The following is a 13,739-nucleotide window of genomic DNA, read 5'->3' on the forward strand; positions in this document are numbered from 1 at the left end:
CCCTATGGCATCAATGAGAGAAATAAAAAGGGCTCCTGGTTTTGCCCAGCTCATAGAGGCAAAATCCCAACACTCCCCAAACCAATCTACTTATTTAGGGACATACCAATCAAAGCGCCCAGAAATTATGGTACACATCTACAAGAATGTATACCATTTCCTCCCTGAAGAACAACAGGTCACGGATCTCCAGGGAATGCATGGGAGAAGAGGCAAACCAAGAGGGGCTGACTGTGCCAGACGTCCAACGAGATGATAAAACAGCGATGGTCAGCACCATTGGGGACTGACTAAGAAACACAGTGGAGTCGACCAGTAGAAGAGGTCAGGTTCACTGGACAAAAGAGTCCATGACTCTAGGAAACACGTCGTTGAGAAATCCACGGAGCCCTGCTGTGAGGATCTGAATTCACTCTTTGACCCAAACTGCTGGGAGATTTGCAAACTAGAATGGCAGTATGCGGCCACTGACCCACACTGAACAGCCTACACCAAGGGAAGGTCGAAATGGCTTCATGATTTAGACATAAGGATTGATAGTATCAGCATATTAGAAGAGCATTGGATAGTTGAACTCTCAGATCCGTGGAGAGGGAAGGAATCTGTCACCAAAGAACAGCTAGAGGTCCTTGTTGAACCCAAGACAGAGCATTTCATTTCGATTGTGCTAAGCTCTAAAAAGTTGCTGGCCAAAGAAAAGGAAGGCAGACAAGGTCAGGAGGGATGCAATAAAGGGGGAAAACATGTGGATATTCAAGGCGTCTGATAAAATCGTCCTTTCTAAAATATCCAGAGAGGGGACTCGAAGGGAAAAGCCATTCTGCAATTGATAACTGGCCAAAGGATGAAGAAATTGAAACCATTAGCAGCCCTGTGAAAAGGTGCCCTCACTTTGCCTGTCATGTAGGGGAGGGGGTAGAGGGAGGGGAAAACTCAGAAAAGAAAGGAGTATAAAGGGATAATGCCATAAAAAAATTACCCATGCTTATGTACTGTCAAAAAAATTATACTTATCAAATTAAAAAAAAAAAAACAAGGAAAGAAAGAAAGAAAAGAAAAGGTGCCCTAATTAGGAGCGATCATAGAGAAGCAAATTAAGATAACTCTGAGATATGCCTAGACATTCTCAGATTGGCTAACATGACAGGAAAAGATAATGATCAACACTGAGTGATTCTGAGTGATCTTGTGATGGGGTCCAACCAATCTGGAGAGCAATCTGGAAGTATGCCAGAGGGTTAGCAAAATGTGCATTCCCTTTGATCCGGCAGTGATTCTACTCCTTGTAACCCACAGATATGGTGAAAGAGGCAAAGGGCCCAGCAGGAGCAAAACATTGTGAGGCACTTCTTTGGGTAGTGGCAAGAGCCCGGAAAGACATGGGTGCCCATCAGTTGGAGAACAGCTCAATGGCTCATGGAAGGTGAATGCAATGGAACACTGGCAGGATGACTTCAGGGAGGCCTGCAGAGACTTGGATGAACTGACTGATGCTAAGTGAAGTGAGCAGAAGCAGGAGATCACTGTGCACGGCAACAACAAGATTGTACCATGAGCAGTTCTGATGGACGTGGCTCCCTTCAACCATGAGATGGCTCAGGCCTGTGCTGAAGAGCTTGGGATGCTGAGAGCCATCTATACTCAGAGAGAGGACTGTGGGAACTGAGGGTGGATTACACCATAGCATTTCACTCTTTTGTTTGTGCTTTATTTGAGGGTTCTCTATTGTGCGTAGGTACATACATATATATATATATATATATGTATATATAATTTTTTGATTTTGATATGATTACTGTAGTGCAGAAAGAGAATTGTATCAATGGGTATGCCTATAGAGGATTCAATGTATTTTGTTAGCACAGTTAACGTCCCATGGATTCGGTGCCATTTGGGGATGGGGTGGGCTTAGGGGATGGAATTGGAGCAGGAGGATTGTCAAGGGTCAATGGGGAACAGATGATCCTAGCAGGCTTTCCCAATTGTACAAGGTTCAATGACAAAACAAGCAGGAGAGGGAGGAGCAGAGGTGAGAGACTTGTGTCTTTAACACCTTGGGATGATTGGAGGTGCTGTGAAAACACTCGTGGGGGGAAAGAGCCCTGAGTTGGCACAGAGGGAACTATGGAGAATGAGCGTGGCTTGAAGCATGGACTTTTTCCCTTCTGATGGTTGCTGTGGTGGTTTTTTTTTTTTTGTTTGGCTCCTGGCTGGCTTCTTTGTGTGTATTTCCTCTGGATTCTATTTTCTATTCAGAAGTGAAGGTTTTGTAAATAGGGTTGGGGGATATGCATGCGTTTAACCTAGACTGTAGCGTTTGTAATTGGATTGGCGTTGAGTGGTCGTGGGAGTGGGTGTGGGAGTGTTGTGCTGTAGGGAGCAGGGGAGGGTTCTTTGTAGGGTGATGGGGTGAGACAGGGAACTAAGGAGAAATACTTGGAATGTAAGGTTTTGCCAGCGTGGTTGTTGAAAAGTGTCTTTGCCAGTGTTTGTCCAAAAGTAAAAAAGCCTATTCTCTGGAAAGAAAGAAGGAGTTATGTGAGGGGCATATTGAGGTGCAGTTTTCCTGATGTGTGTCCATTCAGTTGAATGCTCATGTTGATGGTCATCGGCAATGGGCCTTCTTTGCTGGTCTTAGAGGGGTAATGATGATCCTGGGGATAGTGTGTATGGTGCAAGTTGCCTGGCATGTGCCTGCTTGGGGCTCTCTCTGAATGTTCGTGGTCGGCTTGCCAATATTGCCAATGTCTTTAAGTGAAAGATTGTATGGAGTGATTTGGCCTCCACTCACATCTGTATAAATATTTAATCATATTTTTTATTTTTTCCATGTTTAACATATATTGTGTTACAAGCCATCTAGGGGATGGGGTAGGGGAAGCGGGGTAGAATTGGAACACAAGGTTTTTTCAAGTATCCATATTGAAAAATTATCTTTGCATATGTTTTGTAAATAAAATTTTAATGAAACATAAAACATAAAAAATATATTTGGGGATATGTCTGAAGGGGAAGAAAATTGAGTGGTACTGGGTCATCAATGGAGTTCAGCGTTATAATTTGGCCACCAAGAGATACTTGACATTACCTCCTCTAATGGACTTTTCTATCTTTAATAGTGTTGCTTTCTGGTTTCCCTATAATTTTGATTATCTTTTCCTTTAATTTTTTAGGTGCTGAGCCATTCAGTATATCTATTAAATATTTATGTCATTTCATTATCAATGATGACTTTAATTTTAATTCAGTTTTCCTGCTTATATCTTTCAAGGAGATCTATTTTTTCATTTTTTCTTGTCTGAGATCAGGACTTCTAGCTCTCCTTTTTTAATTTCTCTGAAACAAAAACTATTCCATTCCAACTTATCATTTAGCTCAAGTGAATCTTTCTGTTTCAAATGTATTTCTTATAAACAAGATTACTTTTTCAGGTCAACTTTGCTGTTTTCTTAATGTACTTCTTTCCATTGATATGAACCAAAAGACTAAGAGATAGAGTTTCTGAGTAATTAATAAACAATTTATTAAGCTAGCAAATAATCAATAAGTTGATGGTCAATAGCTTTTCTTGGTAACCAGAGACAAAACCAGTGAAATCCCCGAATGCTTAAATACCTTTTGAAAACAGTTTGCCCTGACAAGTGAAAATCAAATTTGATTTGTGAACAATTAATTAGAGAGTGGACATATTAATGAGAAAGTAGGGTAAAAGTCTTAAGCTCCTCCTAGGCTAAGAGTGTGACTTAGTTATGCAATTCAGCTGCTTCCAGCAATCTGGACAAAGGAATCAATATTTATCCAGACCATTCTAGCTGGTTTCTCCTTCATAAGCTGGATTACATTTAATTTAGAATCTAACAAAAGTGCTATAAGGCCATGGACTTCCTAAGGGCAAGAATTTTTAAAAATCAGATTCTGTTTGTAAGACTTCCTAGATGGTATGTATCTGGAAGATTTAGGCAATCTTGTTTATCAGTAATATTCTTCAGAAACTGACAGGTATACAGTCAAAATAAAAAGAAAATTCTCAGTCTTAATAATTGGCTATTAATATAGTATAAAATAATCCCTTTTCTCATATAATATACTTTCCCCCTCTATTTGTCACTTTTTTAAAATGAAAAAGTGGTTTTAAAAAAGGTAAAAATGAACATGAAATATGTATAATTAAACCAGTTTGTTCTCACTTTTCTGCTTTATTGACTTTTTTTCACCTATCCCAGACTGTAGTCTTTTTAATTCCATTTTTATGATATACACTCCACAACTGACTATTTTTTGTAATTCTTTCTTCCCCAGTCCTTCTAATTGTGCTCCTTGTCCCTCTCCCATCAGTGATTCTCTATTTTTTTAAATCGAATTTAATATATTTGTATTCCAAACTTGTGTGTTCAACACGCTTTTTCAATCTAGTAAAGAGGTTCTTGAGTCTCCCTTTTCCTTTTCACTTCATCTGTTTTCCTATTATCATATATGCCCCTATTACTGGAAAATAAGTTCCTCTCCTTTTGACTTGTATGGCCCTAACACATCCAGAATGCACATATATTAAAGCTAATAAGCTTGGAGATTAAGTGAAACATGATGATTCTTGTCTCCAACAACAACAAAAAAATCTCAGACAACTGTTGGTTGGAAAAGTTACAGTTAAGTCACAAATGTCCCTGCTATAGGTTTTTCATTCTTTACTAAGCAATTCAGAAAATTACTGGACTAGATAACTCTAGTTATAGTTCTAATATGGATTTGAATATTTTGGCTTTTGGTCTTAGATCAAAATGTAAATGTGAAGGACAATGGAGGCCACACATTAAAATTAGTTCTGTTGATATCTGTGAAGACCGAGTTAGCACCCCAGATATCTTAGAATCAGTGGGAGTCAGGATAAGCAAAAGTCCTTGGTCTTTATTCTTGGTCTTTTGGGGGTAGAAGTGAATTGGATGGACACAGGATCTGCACAACATCTCCTCTTCCACTACCACCAAAAGTGACTCTGGCTAGTCTTACTCCATCTCCTAGTCCCTCCTACAATTCTCTGTATACTCCAAATGATTGAACCAGCACAGAAGGACCATTTTCCAAGAATATGCTAATAGAGTATTGTCCAATTGGTAATTAGCCTTAAGTGCTCTGTTGTCCAACCTAAGTGCATCAAATCAAGAGTTTCAGCAGCTATTTACTGAGGCCAGATTTGAACTCTTAAAATGAGTCTTCCTGATTCTAAGCCAAATCTCCTGTTCACGGAGCCACTTAGCTACCCATTGTTTACCCTCTTCTAATGTCTCAAATGCAGTGACCTTTCTTGGTATCTCCTATGTCTTGTGTTTGAGATTCCATGATTCTTTTTTTTTTATTTTAATAGTTTTTATTTACCAGATATATGCATACGTAATTTTCCAGTATTGACAATTGCCAAACCTTTTGTTCTAATTTTTCCCCTCCTTCCCTCCTTCTCCAGATGGCAGGTTGACTGATACATGTTAAATATGTTAGAGTATAAATTAAATACAATATATGTATACATGTCCAAACAGTTGTTTTGCTGTACAAAAAGAAAGATTTCATGATTCTAAGAAATCTGAATTTTCATCAGGAATAGTCCTGTATTCTATTAAATATCCTTTTATTTTTGCTTCAAGTTATATTCTGCATTGTAGGGCAAACTAGTCATTGAAAGTCCTTAGATTTTTGGAATGCTATATTTCCAGATTTTTTTTCTTTTTAGTAGTTGAAGCATTATGTTATATGATCCAGAAAGGCAGCCAACTATTTTATTTCTTTCAAATGAAAGTTCTGAATTTTGCTTTTGATATTGCTAGGACTTTCCAATTTAACATTTCTACCAGGTGACAAAGCATTAGAAATCTTTAATTTTCACTTGGCCCCTTGGTTCTAATATATGTAGGCCATTTTCTTTTAGGATTTCTTGGCATAGAATATCCAGTTGAAACAGTATTTTTATTTGCTCATGACTTGAGAATACCATATGAATATTAAGTTTTCTCCCTTTAGCTGGTTTTCCATGTCTTATGTTTTGTATAGTAGATTATCTTACATATTCTTCTCATTTTTTAGTTTTTTTTTTATTTGGTTCTACCATTTCTTGTGATCTGATGGAAATATTGTGTTCTGTTGTTGCCATTTATTTTTTCAAGAAGTCCATTTTATAAGGATTTCCAACTTTTACTCTAATGTTTTTATTCCCCTTCTGATCTTGTTTTCTTTACTTTCCATTTAAATTATATAATTTTTAAATTTCATACTCCATTTTTCCCATACACTCTTAAAGATTTTGTAGCTCATCCATTCTTTTCTCTGAAGGTTTGTTTGTTTGTTTGTTTGTTTTGTGGAGTTACTCTCTTTTTCTTCCATTTACTCTTGGGCTTCTCTTAATATATAATATTTCTTTTCTATATTTTTGTTGCCTTTGTTTCTGCCTCTACCTTTAATTTCTGGATTAAGACTTTGGACTAAACTCAGAATGCTTTATTTGCTTTATTCCCTGGCTTTCATTACCTTTCCTCTTGGTCCAATGTGAATGTTGGCCCTCATCCCTCTCTGTCTCCATCTCTTTGCAGAAGTTCAGTTTTTGTTGTTTCTTTGGAAGATCCCAAATAGATTTAAATGATCACTGCAGGCTTACTAAAAGTCTCCCCATCTAGGAGATTTGTCACATGATTAAGCTGATTCCTTCTGAGTCCTTAGATAGGCTATGTCTCATCTTGTCAACTGTGTGATAACTTATAGAAGCTGTTTCTGCTCAGAACAGCTGCTGGAGACAGGCCCAATTGGCTTCTACCTTTCCTGGCATGCTCCTGCAAAGAGAATAGCCACTGTTCAAAATCCACTCGATGTCAGATGGGGTCCTTGCTCCTCTGAGATGTCAAATCTAGATCACCCACAAGCTTGAAACCCTGTGGTAATTGTGTGTTCAGGTATTTTAGCACATCCCTGTTCAGGAGTTTCATAGGCTTCAGATCTTTTATTTTTCTTATTTTTAAAATATTTTATTCCATACAAAGACAATTTTTAAAATTTTGAGTTCCAATTTTTTTTTCTTCCTCTTTCACCTTCCTCCCTTCTTTAGGACTTTTACTGAAACTCAAACTGGTTTCTCCTTACTTCAGGAATGCATAAAGGGGCTCACTATGGCCCTTCTTTTGGTCTCCTTGAACCTTTTTAAATTACATTTTTTTTCTGAATGTAAATGGAGCAGCTAGACTCCTCTGCCACCTTTCTAAACACCATTGCCATTCTAACTGGAAAAGCAGCTCTTGCTACTTTTCATAGAACACAAAGGTCCCCGATTAAGGTAACATGATCTCCTTAACACAGTGTCTCAGTTTCTTTTTCTGTTGAGGAAACAAAGTAGCCCTGGAGAGATTTACTTCTGCTAGGCAATTCAGTCTAAGAATGGAGATTTTTTTTTTGTCATACTTTGGTGACTCTAGAAAGGAGAAACCCTGTAGAATAGTTGAAAGAATAGCTGTTTAGTCCAGTAAGCAAAGTGGAGAGTCGTTGAAAAAAGAATTCTAAGGAGAGATGATTCAGTAAAAGGGAGACTGAGACGAAGGTGACCCTGAAAATGGCCCCTTAACTAAGAAGGTCTTTAGCTGAGCAGCAAAAGGCAACTAGACCCAAAGGCAAGTATTCTCTTCTCTGTAGGGAATGGAATGGAGAATATGGGTGGTTAAGAGATCTATTTGAGATAACTGCATTATAATTAGTGTATAAATCTCCAAGCAAGAGAAATCCTGAGGTAATCGACTGAGGGACTGTTCTTGGAATCTGAAGGCTTGGATTCACATCCTATAATAATGCATATGTGAATTCTGGCAAGTAATTAAACTTCCCAATACCCATATTCATTTCAATGAATTGATTTCCAAAGTGAGATCTACAAATAATATCCAAATTATTTCTTATTTGGGAGGCAATTGGAGTTATATGTCAACCCATACCCTTCCTGATCTCTAACCTGTGAGTGGCTGGAGTCAAACAAAGCAGGCTAGAAACAGGAGATTCAGGAATCAAATAAAAGTTTAATTTCACAGTGAGGAAAACAGGCTTGCAAACCAAAGTACTCTAGGAAGGAGGGTTTGTGGTATGTGCCAGGGGTAGGGCTTTTAAGAATTTAAAATCAGAAAAGACAGGGCTGGTTACAACACAGTCATTCTTGGGTCTTGAGTAAACAGTTTCCACAGATATTCGTGGCCCCTATGGGAACAGTCCTTAAATTGATTGTCCCAAGTCTTAAGTGTTGTTAAGCCTTGAGATCATTCAGTGGAGCATAGAATCAGAGTGACTGTAGCAAGATCAGGAATACAGCAGCTGATTCAATTCATTCTGTTATGAGCATGGGGACTGTTTAGAATGTCAGAAGATACGATTGATAACTTTCTGCTGCAGCATATTAGCTGCTTACGGCTCTCAAGTCCCTGGGAAATAGGAAAACTCTAACAAATATTTATCATTATCAATTAATATGAAAATTATAAAAACCTCAGAGAACATGTGGTGTTAGTAAGAGCAATGCATTTTGCCAGAGGATGAGATCATCCAAAAGATGAATGCAAAGTTTTATTGTTATGCTAAGCTCTAGGCACAATCTGCCTACTGGGTGTCATCTCTGGGAGGAGGATGTTTCCTAATATCTTGACAACTAATTCATCTAGGGTCACATAGCTAATCTGAGGATGGATTTAAGCTAGGTGCTCCTAACCCCAAAGCTTGTGCTCTAACCACCATGTCATCTAGTTTTCCCTTAAATTATCTCTATTGAATTTTTACTAAAAATATTAAACAAAATTAAAATATTCAGTTATGAAATCTGCAAATTGCCACTCATTTCTTCATTAAGTAGTCAAAAAGGCTTAGTTGCTGAGGCATCATTTTAAGAAATAGAACTGCCCTAGTGATATGTTTTCTTTAGGTGGATTGGTAAGTGGAATGAGTTGATTTGTAGTGCTTTTGATCGGTGGTGATCCAGAGAAAAAGAGTTTTGGTAGTGTCAATCTTCTATTTATCTAATGAAACTTACAGAAATTTTGGCACACTGATTATTCTGGCTATTTACTTCTGGTTGTTCATTTGTCATGTGTCAAACCTTTTCTGAATGCATTTCTTTTTGTTGGAGATTCAATCACATTCTACCATTTAGGATTTGAAAGATAGATTGGGTGGAAAGGGTAAGGAGTGCTAGATTTTTACTATTCCATCCTCACCCTCTACTTTATAATTAATTGTAGAGTGGTGATAAATAGCAATTCTGGGATATGTCTAAATCCTCTTGCTTATAAATCAAGACCAATTTCCCCCAAAGATAAAGCTTTATTAACCCAGTTAACCTAGGCATTAAGCTAATTACCCACCAAAAAAGTGACAAAGGGATTCCCTCTTTCTTTGGATTATCTAGTGTCCTTACATTTAAACTGATAAGCATTAAACAAAAGAACATGAAATATCCATCTTTCCCTATTACAATGTGATACTTTACCATGGTTTTATTTCAACACAATTTAAAACTAACATTCCATTCAAGTGTAGACATTTAACATTGGAGAGGATATTAACATTAAATGATAAAACAAGACAATTCATAAACTTCCTAATATGATGCACAAACCTCTCTAGGTTGTTAGAGAATAAGATTTCCATTAAGTTGAACATGTTGAAATAATATATATGTCTGTGTGAACCTGCATCCTTGACATTTCTTTTTGTCTACAATTGGAATCTGAGCTTCCCTAGTTATCAGGACCACTTGCAATAAATATTACATTCCTCCAACACTCCTTCCCATGAATAGATCAACCTGTAGCAATCCCTCTACAAAGTATACAGTTTTTCTTCTCTCTCCAAAGGCCTATAGACAACTTATATTGGTTGGTATAGAAGGAGGCAATTAAAACAAGGAGGGATGCAAGCATAACAGGGCTTTCTTTACTGCCTGCTTTCCCCCTTCACTACTATACTTTGAGAGCAACTAGTCAAGCAAATTCCATCCATATTTGTAGTCATCGAGGGAGCCCCCTTAAGACAAAGTTTATTGAGTTGATCACAGAAATGCAAAGTTTCCTAGAGATTCCTTCCTTCAGGGTGCTTAAAATATTTCTTCAATTCTTGAAGCTTTTCCACATTATCAATATTCATCTGGAAATCAAATACAAGATAGGTCATTTTACCTAAGGTGTTTTTTTTTAAGGTGGGGGTAAGTTTCCATAGCAAAAGTTCTGCTCTTGGTGTATGTATCTTTAATTCTCATTGACTCCTTAATATCTATTCCTCAGAAAAATCTCATCATCACAGTTGTCCCTTCTATACTCTGAGAGTGAATTGGCAGAGTGCCCTAATTGTGAACAGGTCAGTTATCTTCTCTTTGTAGATCATCAATTGTACAAGATATCATCACTCCATGGCTCTCAAGAGCCCTATGTGCTGCTAACCATAGTGTACAGATCAGATCTCTTCTTCAATTGTGTCTTTAATTACCCTTTAAAATTACTCTTGTAACTGTTGATTCTGAAGGATAGAGGCACGGTAGTTATTATCAAGTTAAAATAATAATAGAGATAGAATATTCATGCAGAGACTGCAAACCCTTGACGTGTAGTGGGTTTTATTTTATATAATTCTGATCACCTCTTCAGCAAATATGATAGTTTTTTATGATAGATAGGAATTCACTTTGCTATTGCCATATTAAAAAGTTAATACAATTTCTCCTTCAATAGGCCATGCATGGAGTATGGGAAGCATTCAGAAAGAATCTTCGGAGAGTTGTAGAGAAGAACCTGCAGCCAAACTTTATTGGAGCAGTTTCTAGAGAAGGAGTTGTTATAGTGGTGCTGAAGAAGATGGCTAAGGCAATGTGATGGTGAATGGACAATTTGGGGAAGATCAGAGACTGCATTTCACATTTGGGCAGAGGAACCCTTTGTTCTTATTCCAAGTTACTTCCTCTGACGTTAAAGGAAGAAAAGAAAAGAGGACTAGGGTCAAAAAATGGAGAATAGCTAGAGGAAAATTAAGAGGAAAAACTCATTGATCTGAAGATCTGAGTAGTAGAAAGAACAGTGGCAAAAGGAGAGGGGAATGAGGGAAGAAGGATATGGATGTCATTGGGAGAAGAAGAAGGGATAGGAGAGAAGTATGAAAAGAGGGAAAAGAAGCAGGAGACATAGGACTATAGAGATTCAGAAGAGATGCTAAAAGAACATGAACAAGATAATTTGGGAGGAGGATAGTAGTAATGAGAAGAATAATTCCTGAAGGTGTAAGGAAGTTGGAGAGTTGAAACTACACAAACAACTGCCTATAGTCCTTCAGAAAAGTAGCTAGAGTGGGGGAGGAAGAATATTAAAAACTGAGAGTCTCCCTAGAAGAAGAAACAGATAGATATTCACATAGTAGATCATATCCCAACAAATCTGGGAGGTTTCTATTTAATTCCTGTCCAAGGGACTGCTTGCTGTGGTCTAGGTCAGTAATGTTTCTCTTTTTTGGTGGGATTATTAGGAGAGAACAATATCTTTATGAATAATGGGTCAAACCTTCTTTGTAGTAGAGGAGGAAGGGGAAAACAAAACTAAGGAGAAAAAATGCCAGAAGATAATAAGGGATAAATTTAACTGGCTCCAGGAGGAAGGGCAAAGAAAAAAAATAGTAGTGTATTTCTAAAAAAAAAAAAGCCCTCTTCAAAAAGGACTGGTAAGTTACAGGATTCATATTTGAAAAGCTTAAAAGAAGGAGTATGTAGAAAATTAGATGATTCTGGCCAATTTACAGGAAAGCTTGGCCTAAAGTTGTCATAATGAGGATGTGAAAGTGGATCATGCAAAAACTGAGACAAAGGGACCCAGACAAAAGAGGGGAGAGCTTTCTCCACAGTGTAGTCAGTAGGAAAGATGTCTAGCACAGGCCAGGTGTGGACATGGCCTAACCATTAAGCAGCTGTAGAAGAAAAAAATAACAGGCACTTGGAACAAGTTAAAACCTAGAGGGAAGAAAGAAAATTTTAGCATGTTACACCTCAGGTTGGACTATTGAGTAATATGATGTGGGACCCAGGGTGGATAAAGAGTGCTTATTATGCTTCCCACCCATCTCTCCAAAAAACCAAAAGTTAATAAAATCTGTTGCCTTTGATGATCTTGCTGCTTTGACTGATTGCATCATAAAGCATATATTTTATTTTTAATATTTCCATTGTAGCAGTAAAGTCATAGTTATTAGGAGGTATTACTCTAGGGAGTGGAATTACACTTGTGGTGTTTCCTTCCTGAGTGGATTGATTTATGGGGTGGTTTGATTTGTAGGACTTTTCATAAGTTAAGAAGGTTTAGATAATTAGAGTTTTTGGTATATGGTCAATCTTTACTTAAACTTGGAGTCATTTCGGGACAATAGGTACATTCCTGCTTTTCTTGCAGACCACTTATTTTCTGGTTGTTCATTAGTTGAGTGATAAGTCCTTTGTGTGATGCATTTCTACTTGTGAGTTCAGTCATATTCCCTGTGTATTAAAGGTTGGAGGGCAAAGGGACCAAGGAGAAATGACACATATATTTTGCTATTCCACCTTACCTTTATTCCATTTTCAAATGAAGAAACTGATGCTAGGAGAGGTGTTGATCTTTTCTTGGGCAAATCTGCTCAAGTCTTTTATTACTAAATTTAGAGCTCTTTCCTCAAGTCATCAGAAGTCATCAGAAGAGAAAGCTCAAAAAACAGAATGCTATTAATCTCACTTCCTACTAAACTGATGACATATTACATTGAAAAGCAATCCTATAAGACACCCTCTCCTCTCTGAGACACCCAGTTTTGTCACCTTTAAAAATGAGTATTATACAAGTCAGCATGGAAGATGCTTTTTCTGCCCACCAACAATGTGGTATTTTACCATGGATTGTGACAACAAAATAAAGACTGTTTCATAAAACAGTGAAAACATCTAATATCAAAAAGGATATTAACTTGAAATTTGAGGAATATTTTACTACTTTGATGACATTGTCAGGATAAAGGGATATTTCCTTTATGAACAATGGCCAGGAACTTTTGTTGTGGAGCAAAGGGGAAACGAAATAAGAAAGGAAATCACCATGAAGTTAGAAGGAACAAATTTGACTTGCTTTAGAAAGATCAGTGAAAAAAGAATCATCTATTTCTTTGATAAGTCATATCTATAAAAGACTAGGGATTTACATGATTCCAGAAGTTTAAATTTTCCCTGGCACATCTTTAGACCACTAGACAGAAAACATATGTAGAAATGGCTGATTCTGGCCAGCTTAGAGGAAAGCTTGGGACTAAAATTGTTCTAGTGGAATAAGTAAAAAAAACTAAGACAAAAGGCACCAAATGAAAAATAGGAGAAACTTTGTGTACAAATGCAGTCAAGGAAAGAGGTAAACCATATACAATATATGTACACTCAAGGCTATTGGGCTACTAGGCAGCTACAGAAAGGAAAATACCAGATAACTGAAGATTAAACCTCAATACCAAAAACAGATAACTTAGTATATATTGCCTTACTTTAATAATTGTTGGGTAATAAATATGCTTGGGGTCTTTGGGGGATCAACGAACTCACTTCAAGTCATGGTCTAAGACTTGATCTCTTCCCTCCCTGAGCCACGGAGTCAAAGGTCACACTATTTATTATTATTGCTGCTCTTTCTTCTGAGGCTAATTACATCATAAAGTATTCGTTATTCTTTATTCCCATGGTA

At 37.3% G+C, this 13,739-nt stretch overlaps 1 long non-coding RNA gene across 1 annotated transcript; it reads right to left on the reverse strand.

Annotated features, from left to right (window-relative positions):
* Positions 1 to 9,477: 9,477 nt before the first annotated feature.
* Positions 9,478 to 13,681, reverse strand: LOC141562862 (uncharacterized). Its single transcript, XR_012488271.1, has 2 exons — positions 13,543 to 13,681; positions 9,478 to 10,152 (listed from the first exon to the last, which is right to left on the reverse strand). It is a non-coding gene; the product is annotated as an uncharacterized LOC141562862 (long non-coding RNA).
* Between the last annotated feature and the right edge of the window lie 58 nt (positions 13,682 to 13,739).

This window comes from Sminthopsis crassicaudata, chromosome 3 (genome assembly GCF_048593235.1).
Source record: "Sminthopsis crassicaudata isolate SCR6 chromosome 3, ASM4859323v1, whole genome shotgun sequence".
Classification (NCBI taxonomy): Eukaryota; Metazoa; Chordata; class Mammalia; order Dasyuromorphia; family Dasyuridae; genus Sminthopsis; species Sminthopsis crassicaudata.